Source organism: Boleophthalmus pectinirostris, unplaced genomic scaffold (assembly GCF_026225935.1).
Source record: "Boleophthalmus pectinirostris isolate CB_2022bp ecotype Guang Dong unplaced genomic scaffold, ASM2622593v1 HiC_scaffold_4, whole genome shotgun sequence".
NCBI lineage: Eukaryota > Metazoa > Chordata > Actinopteri > Gobiiformes > Gobiidae > Boleophthalmus > Boleophthalmus pectinirostris.
The window spans coordinates 37,101,710-37,108,434 of NW_026571353.1; the positions used below are offsets into that span (position 1 = coordinate 37,101,710).

The 6,725-nt window shown below is 40.6% G+C and overlaps 1 long non-coding RNA gene across 1 annotated transcript; it reads right to left on the bottom strand.

The window, feature by feature from the left end:
* Positions 1-6: 6 nt before the first annotated feature.
* Positions 7-3,700, bottom strand: LOC129411364 (uncharacterized). Its single transcript, XR_008633277.1, has 3 exons — positions 3,643-3,700; positions 2,706-2,759; positions 7-258 (listed from the first exon to the last, which is right to left on the bottom strand). It is a non-coding gene; the product is annotated as an uncharacterized LOC129411364 (long non-coding RNA).
* Between the last annotated feature and the right edge of the window lie 3,025 nt (positions 3,701-6,725).

Consider the following 6,725-nt stretch of genomic DNA (forward strand, 5'->3'; position numbering starts at 1 on the left):
ACTCCACACCAAAAGAGAAGGATTAGCAGGAGGAGCTGTACAACATAATGTTAAATTCCAAACTGTGTGACTGTGCATCTGCAGTGAGGTCGAGCTGGAGCTGGTCTGGACAGTTGATCACTGAGATCTTCTTGTCTTGGAGTTCTCCTGTTACTCTGGTGGGTCTTTCAGGTTCTTTCTTTCTCTTTCCTCATTCAGTAACAGGTTTCCCACAGAGCTCCTCTGACTCCAGCCGCTCCCCAGAATCACACTCCCTCACTGGAAATACACAAGAAACAAAATACAATTAACTAAAAAAAAATCACCAATACTAATTACGTAACTTATCCTTGATGTGTTCAGAAAACGTACTGCATTTAGGAAACAAAAAAATGACATATCAGTAAACTGAATTATTCATAATATAATAATATTGTCTCATTCAAGGAATAACAAAAACCAAATAAATTCTGCAATAAAGGGCTATATATTGCATTAATCCTGAGAGCGTTTATTTATTTCTCAAGTTTCCTTGTGTGTGCTTGTGTACACTCACGTGGTCCTGTGTGAGAAAAGAGCACTACTCTGCATGTTCAACAGGCAGTGAGGCACTGGTAAAGCCACAAGCCACTAAAGGCAAATCTGCAAACATGTGTCATTGGCCCATTGATTTAAATGGGCGGCCATGTTTAGACCTTGGATCTATTATAAATGGATAGGGTATTGCTACTGTTTTGAGTTATCTTAGTGGCCAACATGAATCTATAATAAGAACTGGATCAGACACTCCCCCTGTGTCCGTGAGCAAGAGCAAATAGTCTGTATTTTTACAATAAGATCTTTTAAAAAATTTTAACTCTTCAAAGTGCCTAAAAGTTAGCTTGGTAAGATTTAGCTTAGCTTTACCCTAGTAGCTAGAGCTCTGATTGGTCAGAACTGCACACCAACGTGTCAATTTATACTCCACTAATAACACTGGATCAGTCCCGGTCTAGTCCTGGTCTAATCATGGTCTAGTCCCGGTTTGGTCGTGGTTTAGTCTCGGTCTATTCCGGGTCTAGTCCTTGTTTAGTCTCAGTCTACTCCCGGTCTAGTCCTTGTTTAGTCCTGGTCCGGTCCTGGTGTAGTCCTCGTGATCGGCTCGGTGATTGTGGTGTATATATTTATGCTCCGTTCATGTTTGTGGTTCTCGCTCTGGTTCTCGGGTCTTGCTTCCTGATAATAACGTCGCTGCGTCACTGGATACTCGTCCCTGATTGGTTGACGCGAAAAGTTCAACATTTTCAACTTCTTGACGCTGACGCCAAAACGCTCAAGACTCGCCGCGTCGACGCCAGATTCGCGCCGCGCTGACGCCGAAGACGCGCCGCAAAAACGCAGGACGCTCTGGTCGCGCGTCCACATCGACTTTACATAGAAAGTGGACGCTTTGACGCTTTGGTCAAAAAACGCCTTGACGCCTCTATTTGGACGCGTTTGCATTTGAGTTTAGACGCCCCCGACGCGCGTCTTTGACGCCGTGGACAAACGGGACAAAAATACTTGAGGCGCGTCCGTTGCCCTGGAAACAAGAGCCCGGTCCCGGTCTTTTCCCGAAACAATGTCAGACCAGACTGAGAGAGTGTTTTTATGACATAAAACATCAGCGGAGGAGATCGGGTCGACGACTGGGGCGTATATATATTTATACTCCGCTAATGACACTGGATCAGTCCCGGTCTAGTCCTGGTCTAATACCGGTCTAGTCCTGGTCTAATCACGGTCTAGTCCCGGTCTAGTCTCGGTCTACTCCCGGTCTAGTCCTTGTTTAGTCCCGGTCGAGTCCTGGTTTAGTCCTGGTCCGGTCCTGGTGTAGTCCTCGTGATCGGCTCGGTGATTGTGGTGTATATATTTATGCTCCGCTCATGTTTGTGGTTCTCGTTCTGGTTCTCGGGTCTTGCTTCCTGATAATAACGTCGCTGCGTCACTGGATACTCGTCCCTGATTGGTTGCCGCGGCGCGTCTGACGCGAAAAGTTCAGCATTTTCAACTTCTTGACGCTGACGCCAAAACGCTCAAGACGCGCCGCGTCGACGCCAGATTCGCGCCGCGCTGACGCCGAAAACGCGCCGCAAAAACGCAGGACGCTCTGGTCGCGCGTCCACATCGACTTTACATTGAAACTGGACGCTTTCACGCCTTGGTGTGAACGGCCCTTAAGTACCATGTGCAGTAGTGTTCTTCTGTCACACGAGCGCACAGGTCCACCTGACCAGCTCTGACCAATCAGAGTGAGAGTCGAACAACGCTAGAACGAAGCAGAGCACAGCCGGAGCTATAAAAAGCTATAAAAAAAATATATAAAAAGCTTTTTTAAGACAACTGAAGGATTTTGAGCTGAGAAAAAGTTAATAATCTAAAAACAGGTTAAAATTGCCACAAAATACGACCTTTTTTGCACTCGATGAGAAAAATCTTTTCTGGGCAGGAAGGACTTTGTTGGTGAAGCACCAGTGAGCGACCACGACGCCATCTCAAGACAGCTCTAATCTAGAAATAACCTAAACGTTTTTTATTATAGATCCATGCCTTTTTCTTGTCAAGCTAATGCTAGTGCTAAACAGGAGGTAGCAGAAGTTATTTGGCCAAGTATCAAATAAAATGCAATGACTGCTTTTAGTTAAGGAAAAATATGCAGGGTTATTTACAAGAAAGATATTCTGTTGTATATTTTTTTATTTACTTACTGTCAGGTGGTAAAAATGTGAAACTCTTGCTGCGCTTCAGTGGAAGTGGAACATCTGCAAATAAAAAATAAAACAGTCAGAACATACAGATCTGTTACTAATGATGTTACATTTTTAAGAGTTGTTTTTTATGTTATTATTGATTTCCTTTTATGCATAGGTGTGATGATCTTACAACTCTAGGCTTTGTAAATCCGTGTATTATTGGTTTATTCGTTTTTTCAAAATAAAACCAAAAATAAGAAAACAAAAAAACAACTATTTTCTTCATTATTTGTCTCCAAAACCAAAATGAAAAGCCAGATAACGATTTGATTTTTCAGTTTCTGATTTTGTGTTTAAATGAAAAATGGAAAAAACAGATAACGATAACGTTTCCCGTTTCTGTGACTTAAACTGCGATGCCGGACTGAACCAGGACTAAACCAAGACAGTGTGGGGTGATCAACACTGAGACCGGGCCCAGACCAGGACTAAGAACCAGACTGAGACCGGGCCTGAGACCAGGACAAGATCAGGACTAAGACTGGTTTAGTCCTGGTTTAGATGGCCGTTACCCGTTTTTTCATTATTTATTTTAATGTATGTAAATTCTGCCATGGTGTCAGAAGAGAAAATCACATCTGGAGGAAAAAAGCATCATGAGAAAAAATAAACAAAAGGTAGTTTAGTAGCAGTTTGTAGTATTTTAATCCTACAATTTTAATTGTCTTTCCCAGTCGAGGAGGAGGCGTATCTGGCCTACCTTTGTTTACTAGACACTCCCATCTCTTGTCTTAGTTTAACGATCTCAGTTGTCATCAGTTGTTAGTGATAATTACCCTAATAAAACTGTAAATAAATCTGCATTTATCTAAACCTTATGTCTACGACTTCAATTCAGCCATTGCATGTAGAAAGTTTATTATTGATTTTAATTAATGGAAATAAAACTCACCGTCTAAATGTTTTAAAGCGTCATAATCTTGAAGCGAAAGTAATGTTTTATCACCACTGAGCATGCGCAGTAGATGAAAACACGTTAATACGCCAAACCGACTCCTTATCTTCTTTTGAAATACCAGTGAACTTAAGCTTTCACGAGACGTTTGTAAAATATAACAAGGGGTGTTTCTCGTGCTCATGAATTAGTGCGCGTCTCTGTTAGAGCAGGTAGATCGTCCTAAGCGTCACATTTACGGCGTCAGAGTAGTAAATATATTCATTTCATCTCAATAAGTTAAAATGAATTAAAGCTCAAACTGTGGTCACTAGATGTCTATAACATCTACTTGATTTGACAAGTGCGTACCACAAATACTATAGTGACACACAGCACTGTGCTGATCAACTATATTCTATGATTTAAAAAAAAGAAAAAAGAAAAAAAAGTGAGACGGGGAAGTTTTGACTTTCACTTTATTGAGTAACACCAGCGCCACAAGGGGGCAGCACAACACTTACATATTCAATGTAAAAACACACGGGGAGAAACATGCAAACTCCTGTAAGAGTCAATCACAGGACCTGGCTTTGAAACAGGCTGTTTTATGGCAAAGTACAGATTTAAATGGGAAATTTGGCTCTTACCCCCATCTGGGACATGACATCATCACGTGGTGTCATAGAATATGATTATGTGATAAAGTCCAGCTTCTTTCAGTTGAGGCTCCTCACTAAAATAAAGCCCAACCTCCCACAGGCAGAGTTGGAAAAAGCTATTTATGCTTTTGTAACATCACACCTGGACTATTTTAATTCTTTGTATGTAGGTTTAGACCAGAACTCTGCAGTTCGTCTGTTGACAAATACTAAGAAACGTGAACACATTAAACCTGTTCTGTGGAACCTGCACTGACTCCTTGTCTTATATCAGATACAATTTAACATGGTATTAATTGTTTTCAAATGTCTGTACTCCATGGGTCCAGTTTATCTGAGGGAGTTACTGCAGCTCTAAACTCCACCCAGAGCCCTGACATCAGCTGACCAGCTTCAGTTGGTTGTACCCAAAACTAATCTCAATACAAGAGGTGACAGAGGCTTTTCTGTGGCAGCGTCCAGACTGTGGAACAACCTTCCTCTTCCTGTCAGATCCTCTCAGTCTGTAACACAGTTTAAGACTAGACTGAAAACTCACTTCTTCTCACTGGCATTTAGTACGAGCTGTTAGATTATCTTGGTGTTTCATTGTAGTTTTCATGTTATCTGTGTATATGTATTTGCATATATTTCTTTTATTTTGTTGACTTTTATGTGAAGCACTTTGTTCTGCTAAAGATTTCTAAATGTGCTTTATAAATAAACTTGAATTGAATTAAATGATGTCATACTACCTAATGGGGCAAGAAACAGTTCTAAATTCTCACTATTCATCACATTGTACCTGCCATGAAAGATAAAGACTAAAAGTAAATTAACAAAGCTGATCATTTCTATAATTGAATAGACTCCAGAACTGCCTGTATTACAACCACAGACTGTGATTATAACACAACTCTGTATTTGAATATTCATCTTATCTGCCCCATATCTGTATTTAACATGTTATGTCACCTGAACTCCAGTAACAGGTTCATTTGTGCTGATATTAGAGTTTTCATTCATTTTGTGTTGATGAAATGGACGTGAGCCGCACTTGAGACGTTCCAGAGTGACGCTCTACGTCTTCCTCTGATGTGTGCGCCCCGTGTCCACCCGCTACTCCACGTCCTCACGTCACGAGCCGCGCTAAAAGTTGGACAGGTGCAGCCCCCCTCAGACTCACGGCAGGTACAACCTGTTTTAAAGATTTTAAAGTATGGCATTAAACACGTCTTGTGTTTCCATTTCTCAAACATACTTTGAAAACATGCTCTCTTACTGTGAGTGGAGTCGCCTCTCCACAGATCTGACCTGTAATTAGCCTGGTGGTTTCACCTTAGAGACTGATAAGTTAAATACTGTACTGTGAAATATTCTAGGCAAAAACTGACCCTCCACTAGAGAAGTAAAGTCACACCTTTTAAATGACAAATAAAAACTTCACTCTCCCACAATTTTCTTTTGAACATAACAGACTTTTCTAATGCAGTGTTCAGTTTGTCCTTTTATTACCATCTTCATCAGGTCGTACACAAAAGACAGGACACAGTGTGAAGTTAATCAGCTTTCAGAGGTGGGACTTGCAAGTCGTGACTTGGACTCGAGTCAGACTTGTGTCACTATTTTTAGGACTTGAGTCTCGACTTGATAAAATGGACTAAGACTTGGGACTCGACTTGGACTTGAAGGTCAGTGACTTGGGACTTGGCTCAGACTTGATCCCTGTGACTTGAGAAGATTTGATGCTTCTGCTAAAAAATCTGTTTTTAGAAAATACTTTTCTCTTTACAGTTGATAAATGCAGTGATTAATTTTACAGGAACAAACTGGAACATGTCCGTCCCACTTCACTGTTACTTTGGATGTAACTGAAGTACTGTGATGTTGTATCTTCAAAAGTACTACAGCAGGAGTCTCCAACCTGTAGCTCGGGAGATACCAGTAGCTCTCCACCTCCTTCCAAGTATCTCACCAAGGGATTTCTGCATTATACCTTTGTCCTGAATAACAAAAATGTGGTTAATTACATGCCTATTACCATCGTACATGTATAAATTTGAAGCCCAACTTTGTACAATAATAAATGGACAATAGTTTATGTTTTATAGGCATCTAACTGCACCCCAAGACTCACCCTCTTTCTTATATTTGTCTCAATTTCTTGCGGCTGCTAAAATGAGTAAATCCCTGCCATTTTTATTTGTAAATGTAGCTCACTGGAGGAAAAAGATTGGAGACCCCTGTACTACAGTAATATACAGAACAATACAGAAAAACTACAAAAAACACGATCCGTCCATTTCAGTGCAGACTACAGTAATGGATATTAACCACTTTTAAATCTTAATTCTTTCTATTCTAAACTGTAATGATTCGCACTAAGATCTTGTCAAGACATTTAAAAAGAAAACATTTGCATTTCTATAACTCTTATATAAATATACCATATCTTTTTAA